The sequence below is a fragment of the Euphorbia lathyris genome, chromosome 3 (assembly GCF_963576675.1).
Source record: "Euphorbia lathyris chromosome 3, ddEupLath1.1, whole genome shotgun sequence".
NCBI classification, from domain to species: domain Eukaryota; kingdom Viridiplantae; phylum Streptophyta; class Magnoliopsida; order Malpighiales; family Euphorbiaceae; genus Euphorbia; species Euphorbia lathyris.
Window position 1 is genome coordinate 61,171,168 of NC_088912.1, and position 12,852 is coordinate 61,184,019.

A 12,852-nucleotide genomic window follows, 5' to 3' on the forward strand; every position below is an offset into this window, starting at 1 on the left:
TCATCAATCATTCCATGCCTTCTAAATTTTATGGCTCATGTAATATATGCAAACTAAAAGTAATTGAATATCCACAATATTTCGAACACTGATATTTATCAATATTATTTTAACTAGTGTTCGAAATATTGTGGATATTCAATTACTTTTAGTTTTCATATATTAATACATGAGCAATGAAATTTAGTAATCATGGAATCATTGATGAAAAACAAATATAAGATCTTAATTGGCAAGAATACTAATTAATTGTATTATAATAAATAGGAATATAGAACTAAATAAAAAGATAACATATATAGTTAATATGGAAAGAATATAATATGATTAATTTAATTATGACATTTAGCTTAAATTGTATATATTTTTTAAACGTTAAGCTTAAATTCGTATTATTTTGTAAACGTTAAGCCTATATTGATACTATTTTGTACGTGAGGCCTAAATTGATGCTATATTGTAAACGTTAAGCCTAAATTGATATTATGTTGTAAACGTTAAGCCTATATTAGTGCTATTTTGAACGTTAAGCCTAAATTGGTACTTCCCCAAAAACCTTAGGCCTATTTTGGTACCTTATCCCTTTTTGTAATTGTGGGAAAAGCTTTGGCAAATTCCATCGGTGCCTTTGTTTCTTATGATTCAAAGAACATGTGGACACATGATCGAGCCTATATGCTTATTGAGCGATTTCCGCAAGTGCACGATTTCGTTTATAGTAATAAAAAGATATTGATCCCTCAGGGAACGTTTTTTTCACAAAAACTTATTTAAATGTAGTTTAAATGCGACTTAAGGTTTATAAAATAGATAATCGTTATTTGAAATTGATTTAATAAGAATTAGGTTAGAACATATGAAGAATGTTAGAAATCAATTCTGTTTTGAATATGAATTACAAAACAGAAACGTTTAGTCTTTAAAATAAGAGATTAATTGTATTCGTTTGCATTAAGCAAAGAAAACAACTTTAAACTTTGTATAAATTATAAAAGTGTAATAACGTAAACTCCTTCAATTAAAAGGCTTTGAACCGCATACAATTTCCTACGGTCGGGCAAGATTGCTACCTTAACCAAATTAATACTTGATTCGGAATATCATTTAGGCACAAGAGGCCCAACGGAGCCCGACCAGTGAAAGGGCCAGGACAACAGAAGGCCCACAGGCCCAAGATAATTCACTATAAATATACCAATGAAGGAAGGAAAGGGGGATCAGGTAACTATTTTCTACCTCACTCTCATTTGATTAGAATACACTCTCGAACTACTAACTGTCTTGATCGTCGGAGTATCCGCAGGGACCGTTCCCCGCGCAGAGACGACCCCCGAAGAAGCCAGACCTTCCCGACGAAGACCCAAATCACTGTTCCGCATTCCCTGATTATTTGGTGCGGTGAGCGTGGACTACAAGTGACCTCGAAGCTTCAAACAAAATGCAGACCCCAACTGAGTCTGTTCCGACGCTAGCGCCGGAAGCATGAGCAACTAGCTCCATGACTAATATCGAGCGTTCCGTTCCGACCATTCCAATTTCCCCTAGAAACCTGGGACCACTGATGGAGGAGGTGAGCCCTGAAGAAGAAGAAACTTACAATACCACACAGCTCCTCAGTGCGATACAAGGTTTTCAGACCACACAGGCTATTCATACGGTGGCTCAGATGAAAATCATAGATCAACAGAGAAGCTTGCAGGACGAGAACGCCAAAATCTGGCAATACCTTAAAGAAGCAGCGGAAATGCAAAGAGAGGGGGAGCTGCCAGGGGAGCCCTCAGGACTCGGAGTCCTCGCAGGGAGGGGCGCCGGAGCTGCCACGGCCAGAGAGAGCGGTGCGCGGCGCGATGAAACAGCGGTCACGAGTAATGAAGACATGTTGGAGCTGAAGATCCAGCGTTTTCTAGACAAGAGGGCCCTCGGGGGCGTCATGGGAGGAAGCATCACCTCCAGTAAAACACCGCTAGTACAAAGGATCATCGAGACGAGGTTCCCACGAGACTGGAAGGCTCCGCGGCTATCGCAGTATTCGGGAACCGAGAACCCGAACGACCACGTGGCATTTTTCATGAGTACCATCAACTTGTACTCAAAAGACGAGGACATCATGTGCAAAGTTTTTCCGACCACACTCTCTTCCAGTGCGCAAGAGTGGTATCGAGGACTCGCTCCGGAATCAATTGACTCGTTCGATCTCCTAAAGGACCTTTTCCTCTCCCGTTTCACCACGGCAGCGAAGGTAAGGAAGATCAGTTCAGACCTCAACGGGCTCAAACAGCAAGCAACTGAGCCATTGCGCAACTTTCTTTCCAGGTTTCACCATATGGCCTCTCAAGTCAAAGGCCTCAACCTCGAAGTGGCTCATGATGCCTTAGCAAAAGGGACCTCGTGTGAGCCCCTAAAGCAGAAGTGCTTCAGAAAGATGCCGCGATCCTTCGAAGAGCTCATGTCCATGGCTCAAATCTTTGTCCGGTATGACGACTGCGACCGGCCCGCAGGGTGCGAAGAGTCAGAAAGAGACAAGGCCAGGGGTGACACGCACAAACAGGAAAGGAGCAGGCCGAGCGCCGAGGTACGTGACGAAGGCAAGGAGGCCTCGATGCCTTTCCCAGCTCGAGTCGAGTGAACTAACAGTGAGCGCAGAGGGGACCGATCCCGCGGGAAGGAGGTGGATTATGCTACTCAGAGCCAGCCTCGCCGATTTGAACACCCGGCTCCGCCGGTCGATAAAGGCAAAGCCCATGTAGAAAAGGAGTACTGCAAGTATCACAAATCCTCTGGGCACTCCACGAAGAACTGCTACCAACTCCAGAAAGAGATTGAGCGGATAACTGAGCAAGGCGCGCCACCAAAAGCAGTTAGGCAGAGGGAGCAGAGCCTGAAGCAGCGGGACGCCGGTCGAGCAGATGAGCCAAAGCGACCTAGGTACCACGGGGAGATCCATGTCATAAGAGAGGGAGCTCCGGCACTCTGCACACCTCCGGAGGCACTTGTGGTCACTATCAACATCGCCGGCTTTAAAACACATCGAGTGCTGGTGGATACAGGTAGCTCGGTGAACTTGCTCACCTGGAAGGCACTCCGCGCAATGAGAAATGCTCACACAGCCCTCCGAGCAGGGACTTTCCCCCTGGTTGGCCTGTCGGAAATCGAAGTCCCAGTGAAGGGAGTCATCTCCATGTCAACAGTCTTTGCCGAAAGCGATAAGGAAGTAGAGGACACTGCAGAATGGGTGGTGGTCGATATCCCCTTGGCCTACAATGCCATCATCGAAAGACCTCTGCTGGCTAACCTGAAGGCCACGGTTGATATCTCCGAATTATGCTTGACTTTGCCGGTCCCGCATGGCACAATCACCATCCAAGGAGATCACATCTTGGCCAAAAGATTGCAGTGGGAGGCTACTCAACCTCGGACAGTGCTTTACCTGGAAGACGGTCTGATGGACATGAGGGGATACATACCTATTGAACCGGTCAGCGACTGTGCCATCGCGGATACCAAGACAGTGAAAATTGGGACCAGACTCACACCCCATTTGGTCGAAGAGATTAAGGCTGTTCTATCAGAGCATGCAGACGTGTTCGCTTGGTGCACCGAGGATATCACGGGAGTCTCACCCGAGCAGGCAACGCACAGACTGAGCATCGACCCCTCCGTGGTGCCCCTGAAGCAGAAGATGAGAGTGCAAGCAAGGACAAACAAGTTGCAGTCAAGGAAGAGATCGAGAAGCTTCTAGCTGTAAAATTTATTCACGAGGTTCACTATCCGGATTGGCTTTCTAACATCGTACTTGTAAAGAAAGCCAGCGGAAAGTACCGCATGTGTGTAGATTTTACGAATGTTAATAAAGCATGCCCCAAGGATTCTTACCCGCTGCCTAACATAGATCAGCTTCTTGACCAGACAGTTGGTCGAAAAATCTTATCTCAGTTTGACGCCATCGCTGGTTTTCAGCAGATCCCTATGGACCCGGCCGATGCCGAGAAAACTTCCTTCATTACGCATGAAGGCACTTATTGCTACAACGTCATGCCTTTTGGGTTGAAGAACGCAGGGTCCACCTACCAGCGGCTGATAGATAAGATGTTCACTCACCTCATTGGCAATACTGTACAAGTATACATCGATGACATGGTTGTCCTAAGCACTGTTGAAAGCGACCATCCGCATGACTTGGCGGAAGTATTTAAAATTTTCAGAAATTACAACCTCAAGCTGAACCCGGAGAAATGTTTCTTCGGAATTCGTAGCGGCAAGTTCCTTGGTTGCGTGGTGTCCGAGAAAGGTATCGAATCAAACCCCACAAAGATCGAGGCAATCTTAGCGATGGAAGCACCGCGCAACTTACATGGAGTTTAGAGGCTCAACGGAAGGATAATCGCCTTGGGACAGTTCATTTCCTGCTCGACACAGCGATGTTTACCCTTTTACAAGGCAATCAAGAAGGAGCATCCTTTCAGGTGGTCTACGGATTGCCAGGCGGCATTCAGCGCTATCAAAACTTTCCTCGCTACCCCTCCACTACTGTCAGTACCAAAGCAGGGACGGGACATTCTCTTATACTTCACCATCACCGATGAAACGGTAGCTATCATTTTAGCTCAAGAGGAGGAACCGGAGCTCTACCCAATTTACTTCTTGAGCAAGGTCCTGAAGGGTGCTGAGATCCGATACTCCGAGGTTGAGAAAGCTCTGTTCGCCATCACACAGGCGTCTGAGCGCCTTCGACCATATTTCCAAGCACATATGATCATGGTCAGGACAAATTACCCTCTCAAAAAGGCAGTCCAAAAACCAGAAGTCTCCGGTCGGATCACAAACTGGTTGGTGTTAGACAAGGTGCCGAACGGCCTCGCCCGGGCGGACCGGGGGGTGGACATCTCATGGCGACGTAAGCGGTGATTGGCGCCAAAAGCAACCAATCGTGGAATCAAGCTGCTCGGCAGGACCGGAGCTCGGAGTATGGAAGAGTCGCCACCCACGAATGGGAAAATGAACACCGATCCCTTGCGAGAGACCGGTGAGGGTTCGGGAAACTTAGGTACGAGCCGAGAAGGCTAGCTCCTTTCCGGAGAAAGGCTACTAGGCACCCCGACATCGCCCGGTTATGAACCACCGGCCTCCTACTCAGCGTGTTAGGCGATAACGGACTAATCGCATATTTCTTCAAGTTTAAAATTCATTTGAAACCTTTTCTTTCTCGTTTTGAAAACCGTTTTGAGCATATATTATTGAAAGCCACTTTAGTAAAGAATCACCTATTTACATGAATTAAAAATACATAGGAGAGAGAAGGGGAGAAGGAAGAATTGATTTATTTATAGTGTGATTTATACTTTATATTATACACTAACTCTAAGCTAATCTCATTCCCCAAAACGAGTTTATTTACATGGTTCGTACCTTAATCGCCGTTGGAATGATTTAGGTACGTTTTAAAACCCCGTTAATTTGCATGACATCAACTCGAATCGTCGTTGGAACGACTCGAGTGCTTGAAAATGTGGGATAAAAAAACTTTAACTCCAAAAACGTGATTAGGCATACAAGTCCATTTATTTTGTACAAACCATTGAAGAAAACGATTCAAAACTCTATTATTTACAATGAAAACGATTTTAATTACAAGGTTCGCCTAATCCGTCGTTGGAACGAATTAAGGTTTCAACACGTGATATTTTGGAAATGGTTAAAAAATGACAAGAAAACGTTATTTACACTTTAGGAATATCTAGAAAAGCTTTAATTTAAACAAACAAATTAAACTCTCTTTTTGTGGTTTATTTTCCCCTCTTTCACTCAATTATCCTTTATGTAGATAAAATGACAACAAGTAATGAATTAAATCTCAAAATTCACCAAATAAAACCCATTTAAAACACATACACCTAAATGTCAAAAGAATAAGAAAAACAAAAGGTTATATACATGTTGATGACAAGTAGAGAAATTTCGATCAACCTCCGTCCCTGTGGGGGCGTCGTTGGGTTCGACGGGGGGAAGCTCCGATGCCAAAGTCAGTAAGGATGAACAGAAAGGCAAACTGAAGTGACAAAGGGTAAAGGATATGTGTGTGTGTGTACCTGGATAGCCTGAGATGTAGGCTATATATAGCTAGAAAGTCGTAACCTTCAGAAACTAGAAAGCCTCCATTAATGCCCCATTAATGGCGGTTACAAGTTATCCTTAAGCTGGCGGTTAGCTAATTGATAGCTCATTAATGGTCTTTATGGCCAGGTCGGCTCAGCCGTTATAATGGCGAATGAGTGTCCAAGGAGATTCGCCTCATAGGTTCGCCGGCGGATCTCTTTTAATGGGCCCTTGGAGATCCGGTGATCCGCCAGGCGGATCTCATCAATACGCGGCGTTTCCTTTGGTGAATATCCCCTTAAGTCCTCGGGATAATATCTCAATGTTATCAGAAGCCCCCCCAAAGTTCCTTTAAAGTCCTTTAGGGCTTTTGAACTTCTGGGCGCCGTCATGATTACCTACATTAATGAGCACTCTGTTCGATGCCAATCGTAGAGTGACACGTGTAACGTGCGCTTTGTTCAAGGAAAGATAAGACGCCTTCTTCTTCTTCCTCTTTTCCCCATTCCGTCTTCATTTTCATTTGCTCGAAGCTTTTTCTGGGAATTTCAGAGTTCAATGTTTTACAATTTCATGTAAGTTCATCTTTCCTTACTCTAATTGTTCTGAATGTTTAGGAGTTCTTCATCATCTTTTAGATCAACCTCTGAACTCTTTAATTCGACCCCTTCTCCTGAAATTTTAGTTAATTTTAGTTGGACCACTTCGTCATCGAAAAATTCATCTCCCTCTGAGGACACAATTAGCTCCGATTTAGCTGGGTTATGTAACTCGGCGTGTAATCGTTATCAAACCCGTTCAACCAGAAGTCAAACTCTTTCTACTTTTGTCTCCGGTACTGCTCTGGCCGTTAAGCCTTGGTGTTTTCCGGGAATAATGGCTTCTCCTTCCGTCCAACCTAGGAAAAAGAATCCTCGAGCGGAGTCTACTCCGTCTCGTATGAGTGTCGCGGATTTAGCGGACCTGGCGGATCGCTTCCCTTGGATTGATAATTACGAGACTCAGTTAGCCGCAGCCCATCAACGACCCTCCTGTCCGCGTAGAGGTTTTCTAACCGTATATTGTAGTCATGTAGAGAGAGGGTTCCGACTTCCTCTCCCAAAGATGATGGCGGACATTCTCTCTTACTTCGATATTACTGCTAGCCAACTACACCCCAACGGTTGGTTGGACATCGCTTTAGACTGCTACCTCGCCTTAAATTTAGGAGTGGTATATACGGGTCGTGTCTTTAGAGCTTTCCATAAACCCTCAAAACGGAAGTCCGAGTCTTACCTCACTTTCGCAAAATTTGGAGTGTATTCGCCATTCAGTGACAAAATGTCCAATGTCCACTGTTGGGATGAGAAATTCTTCTATGTGAAGATAAAATAGGGCGAATCACTGGGTTTTCCCTCGTTTTGGAATCCCAAGCCTTTACACATGACGGGCGATATGCGAATATTGACCGATAGCGATGAAGTGGTGGCGGAGCTCATGAAGAAGGTCAAGGCGGATGCATGGACATATGCGGACGCTTTAGCCTTCATGATGAGTGATATACCGTTGATTCGCCGAGAGGGGGAGCAGTTCATTTACTCCAAGATTGCGCAATTTGATCAAGGTAACTTTTATTTCTTCTTGAACCTTGATTACTTTATTGTGTGCTTTGGCAGGGGTTTATCTAAGGCCAATCACGCTATTGCAGAGAAGCGTAGGAAGTTCCTAGAAGCTGAGGCGCGTAGGAAAGATCAAGCGGCGAATCCTCCAAAGGATGCCGGGAAACGTCCCGCTGGAGCAATGGTTGACCCGCCACTAAAAAGGAGGAAGCCTACGGCTACTGGAGGCCCTAAGCTTATGGCGGATGCCATGAAGTCCGCAATGCCCGCAGTGGAGATGGAACAGGTAGGTTGTCTTTTTATTTTTCCCTGTTCATCAAGTTTAGGATCTGAGTTTTGATCTTTGAATATTTGTGTAGATGGCGAAGCCTGATCTGGGCGGATATTGGTCCGCTAAGTATGGGGCCCAAGGATCTTTGGAGAATGAATCCGTTATAAACGACCTAGATGAGGCTCTGGGCCAGTTGGGTGAAGTGCAAAGGAATCAGAACCAGATCACCGGTTCCACTCATGCGCAAAAGGGGAAAACAGAGCTCCTCACGGTAAGCCCCCCGACTAAAAAGGATTTCTTTTTGTAGACAACGTTGTTCCTTTGCTCTTTTCTTTTGACGAAACTGTTTGTCTTTGATAGATGTACACTCGCATACGTGCTATGGAGGCTGAGCTCCTTCAAGGTGTGGCGGATAAGGCCACCATTGAAAAGTTGGAGAAAGAGGTAGCGGATGCCAATACGAACCTCGCCTCTGCCAACGCAAACATTGCCTCAGCCGTGTCCGCCTTGGCTCTTAAAGACGCAGAGATCAAGAAGCTAAAGGACAAGATCGCGATAGACGCTAAGAACTATGAGGTGGCTATAGGAGAGGCAGAGTATACGGCTGGTGAGCAAGCTTTCTATTATGGCGAACTGCTCATGGCGTACATCTCCCTGGCACATCCCGAGATTGATATCACAGACCCGCAGTTCGCCGTCCCAGACCCAGATGATGTAGCCAAATATAACAAAATGCCAGACGCTAAGGACTACCTCCGCGATTATGTTCGGAGATGGATGAAGGGACCCATGGAAGAAAGCAAACCCCCCACTGACGTCGAGCTAGTGGAGCTTGAGGAAGTGCCCCCCAAGGTGGGTGAAGAACCGATCATCGATAACGCCCTTCCTCTTGGTCCAACATCTTCCGTGGAGAAGGAGGTACCCTTTGTAGGCGTATCTGAGGCTGTGGAGAAGGAAGCTTCTCAAGCAAGTGCCGTAAGCGAGAAGAGTGCAAAGGAGGATGATCCCATTATTACTTAGTCTTTTATTCTTGGGTTGTAATAATAAAAAAACCTTAAGTACAATTTGTTTAATCCTTTATGGCAGCTACTTATTTTGCTATTACGTTTGCGTAAGTAAATATATAGACATTTAGGATTTATTTTGAAGTAGGTGGCCAGCCATACTCCATCGTATGAACCTTTGTGAAGGTTAGAAGCTGTTTTATTCCATTGGAGGAAGTAAAGCTTCCTAGGGGATCAATTTGCTACCTGTCTTTGAGGTAAAGTGATCCGCCCGTAGGACTTGTGAATCCTTTTTTGGGAAGGATGTAAGAGAGTGTAAAGACCTTGCGTCCAAGGATCGTTTTAACTCTATCTGAGGAGAAAAAGTAGCTATGAGATAGCAGTACTTTTTAATGCGGAGAGCGTTGGATGCCCCCCTTCTTTTTAAGACTGGAATATTAATATTGATGTAAGAAAAACTTTAAAAAGAAGATAGAGAATAGAACAATTGATGTTTATTGATAGGAGAAATGCTTTATTACAGTAAGCAGGTCGTACATGTGAGCCTCGTTAAAACCTTTAATAAGAAAAACCACATGGGAAAAAGCTTACTAAAGGAAAAAGAGTACTCAAGACCGTATGCACTCTTTATTTTCTGACAAAATATTTGCGGAGATTTTGAAGGTTCCAGGTGCGTGGCAATGTGTTTCCCTCCATGTCTTGAATTTTAAATGTGGCGAATCCAATCTTGTCTACTATTTGATATGCTCCCATCCAGGTGAGCCCTAGCTTGCCCTTCCCTTCTCGAGACTGGATTTTGTTAGCTTTGCGGAGCACGAGATCACCCACATTTAGGTCCACAAGCTTGGCATTTTTGTCATGGTAAGCGGCGATCCGCTGCTTGTATGCCGCCATACGTACGTAGGCCTGGTCTCTTCGATCTTCCACTTGATCAAGACTCTCCTTTAACCTGTCACCGTTGTCCTCCTCACAATAGAAGGCAACTCTATCACTGGGGACCTGTATCTCAATCGGGATCACGGCCTCTACACCATGAGAGAGGGCGAACGGCGTTTCTCCTGTGGCCGTCCTAGGAGTTGTGCGATAGGCCCATAAGACGCTTGTTAGCTGATCCGCCCATTTTTTTATCATGCTCACCTAATCTCTTCTTTATGCCTTTTACGATCGTCCGATTCGTAACTTCAGTCATTCCGTTGGATTGGGGATAGTAAACGGAGGCGAATCTGTTTAGAATGCCCAATTTCTCACAGAAAGTTTTGAACTCGTCACAGTTGAACTGTGTTCCATTATCGGTGATGATGGTGTGGGGGACGCCATATCTTCCCACGATATTGTCCTTGACAAATTCCACCATTCGTTCAGTAGTGATGGAGGAAACAACTTCGGCTTCTACCCACTTGGTGAAGTGATCTACTGCCACTACCACGTACTTCCTCTGTCGGCGGGTAGGAAGGAATGGCCCTACAATGTCAATGCCCCAGAGGGCGAATGGCCGTCCTTCTATGATGGGCCTCTGGAGATGCTTGGCAGTATGTGATTCATTCGCATGAATCTGACAATTATGGCAAGTTTCCACCAACTTTTGCGCATCAAGTTCGGCTGTTGGCCAATAAAATCCTGCTAACCTGGATTTCTTCAAGATTGAGGCGGATGCTTCATGGGCCCCACACGATCCTTCGTGCAGCTCCTTGAGGACTTGTCATCCTTCTTCTGGCAGGATGCATTTTAACCAAGGATGGCAAAAATATTTTCTATAGAGACCATCGTTGATTATGGAGAAATAAGCCGCTTTTCTGACGATCCACCGTGCCTCTTCCTTATCCTCAGGTAGAGTTCCACTCAACAGATATTGGCGAATGGCCGATCTCCAATCATCTTCAATTATTGTGAGCAGGGATACTTCCTCCGAGGCGAAGGCTGGAGCTATTTTAACTTCGAAGGGACATTGCGGGTCCGTCCAGTTCTCCTCACTAGAGGCCATTTTGGCTAAATGATCCGCCTCAGTGTTGGATTCCCGGGGCACATGAATTAGTTCCCACTTAGTTTCTTTAGCCTCAAGGTGATCTAGCAATTTTTTGACTTCTGCTACGTATTTGGCCAAAACATTATCTTTTACCTCGTAATTCTTGATTACTTGATTGACCATTAGCTTGGAGTCACTATAGATCACAATCCGCTCGGGGGTGATTTCTTTGAGTAGGCATAATCCCAATATCAGAGCTTCATATTCGGCGGCATTATTAATTGCATGAAGATTCAATTTTGCTGCGTATCGTAACTTTATGTATTGGGGACCCTTGATCACAACGCCTATGCCAGCTCCATCCGCCGAGGAGGCACCATCGGTATACATTGTCCACTCTTCCACTTGAGATTTGGGATGATATATCCCCTCTTCGGTGAATTCATTCACGAAGTCTGCCAAGACCTGACTCTTCAAAGCTGACCTGCTTTCATATCTCACATCGAATTCACCAAGGCGAATTGCCCATTCCATCAACCTTCCAGAAGTGTCCGGCTTCTGCAACACCTTTCTCATTGGTATATTCGTTCGAACTACAACAGTATGAGCCTGAAAGTATGGCCTAAGGCGGATTGCTGTGGTGACAACAGTCAGTGCCATTTTATCAAGCTTAGAATATCGGGTTTCGGCATCTTTTAAAACCTTGCTCACATAATAAATCGGAAACTGCTGGCCATCCTCCTCTCGTATCATGATCGTGCACACAGCTTTATCCGTAACCGATACGTACATGTAAAGGTCCTCACCTTTCACCGGCCGACTCATCATGGGCGGCTCCGTGAGAAACCGTTTGATCCCTCCAAAGGCCCTTTCACAATCCTCGTTCCATTCGAACGACTTTTGCTTCTTGATGACTTCGTAAAAGGGCTGACATCTACGCGCTGAACATGAGATAAACCTGCCCAAGGCTACGATCCTCCCATTAAGGCGCTGCACTTCCCTGATGTTCCGTGGTGCTTGCATTTCTAGGACAGCCTTAACCTTGTCAGGATTTGGGCTAACTCCATTCTCGCTGATCATGAACCCTAAGAATTTTCCATATGTTGCACCAAAAGTACACTTCTCTGGGTTCAGCTTAATATTGTGGCGTCGGAGTACGTCCAGTACTTCCTTCACATCATCTGCATGCCTTTCTACGGTTGTGCTTTTAATGATCATGTCATCCACATAAACTGAGTAGTTATCACCCTTGCTTTCCGCGAATATCTTGTTTATCATCCGTTGATAGGTGGCTCCTGCATTCTTAAGCCCAAAGGGCATGACTTTGAAGGAATAAGTTGCTTGGTGAGTCACGAACGAGGTTTTGATTCTATCTGAAGGCTCCATGGGAATTTGATGATAACTTGACTTCACGTCCGTAAAGGAGTACATAGCGTGCCCAGCAGTTCCGTCCACGAGTATGTCAATACATGGCAAAGGGTAATTGTCTTTGGGATAAGCCTTGTTAAGATCTGTAAAGTCGATACACATGCGGTAGGATCCGCCTACTTTTTTCACCAAAACGACGTTTGCCAACCATTGAGTATAAAGTACCTCCTCAATGGCGTCCGCCCGTTGGAGCTTGGTGATCTCTTCTTCTATCACCTTCTGTCTTTCAAGCCCGTGTTTCTTCACTTCTGAGCTACGGGAATTGCATCTTTGTCAATGTTAAGCTTGTGAGTGATCACATCTGGACTGATCCGGGAAGGATCTCATCCTTCCATGCAAAGACATCCTCCGCTCCATGGAGTACCTTAGTGATTGCATCTTTAATTTCGCCCTTGAGCCCTTTAGCCATTCGCACCTGTTTTTCATCCGCCATGAGGTACATTTCTGTCTCGCCCAAGGCCATTGTGACGAGCTCCTCCTCATCCTCCTCCTTAG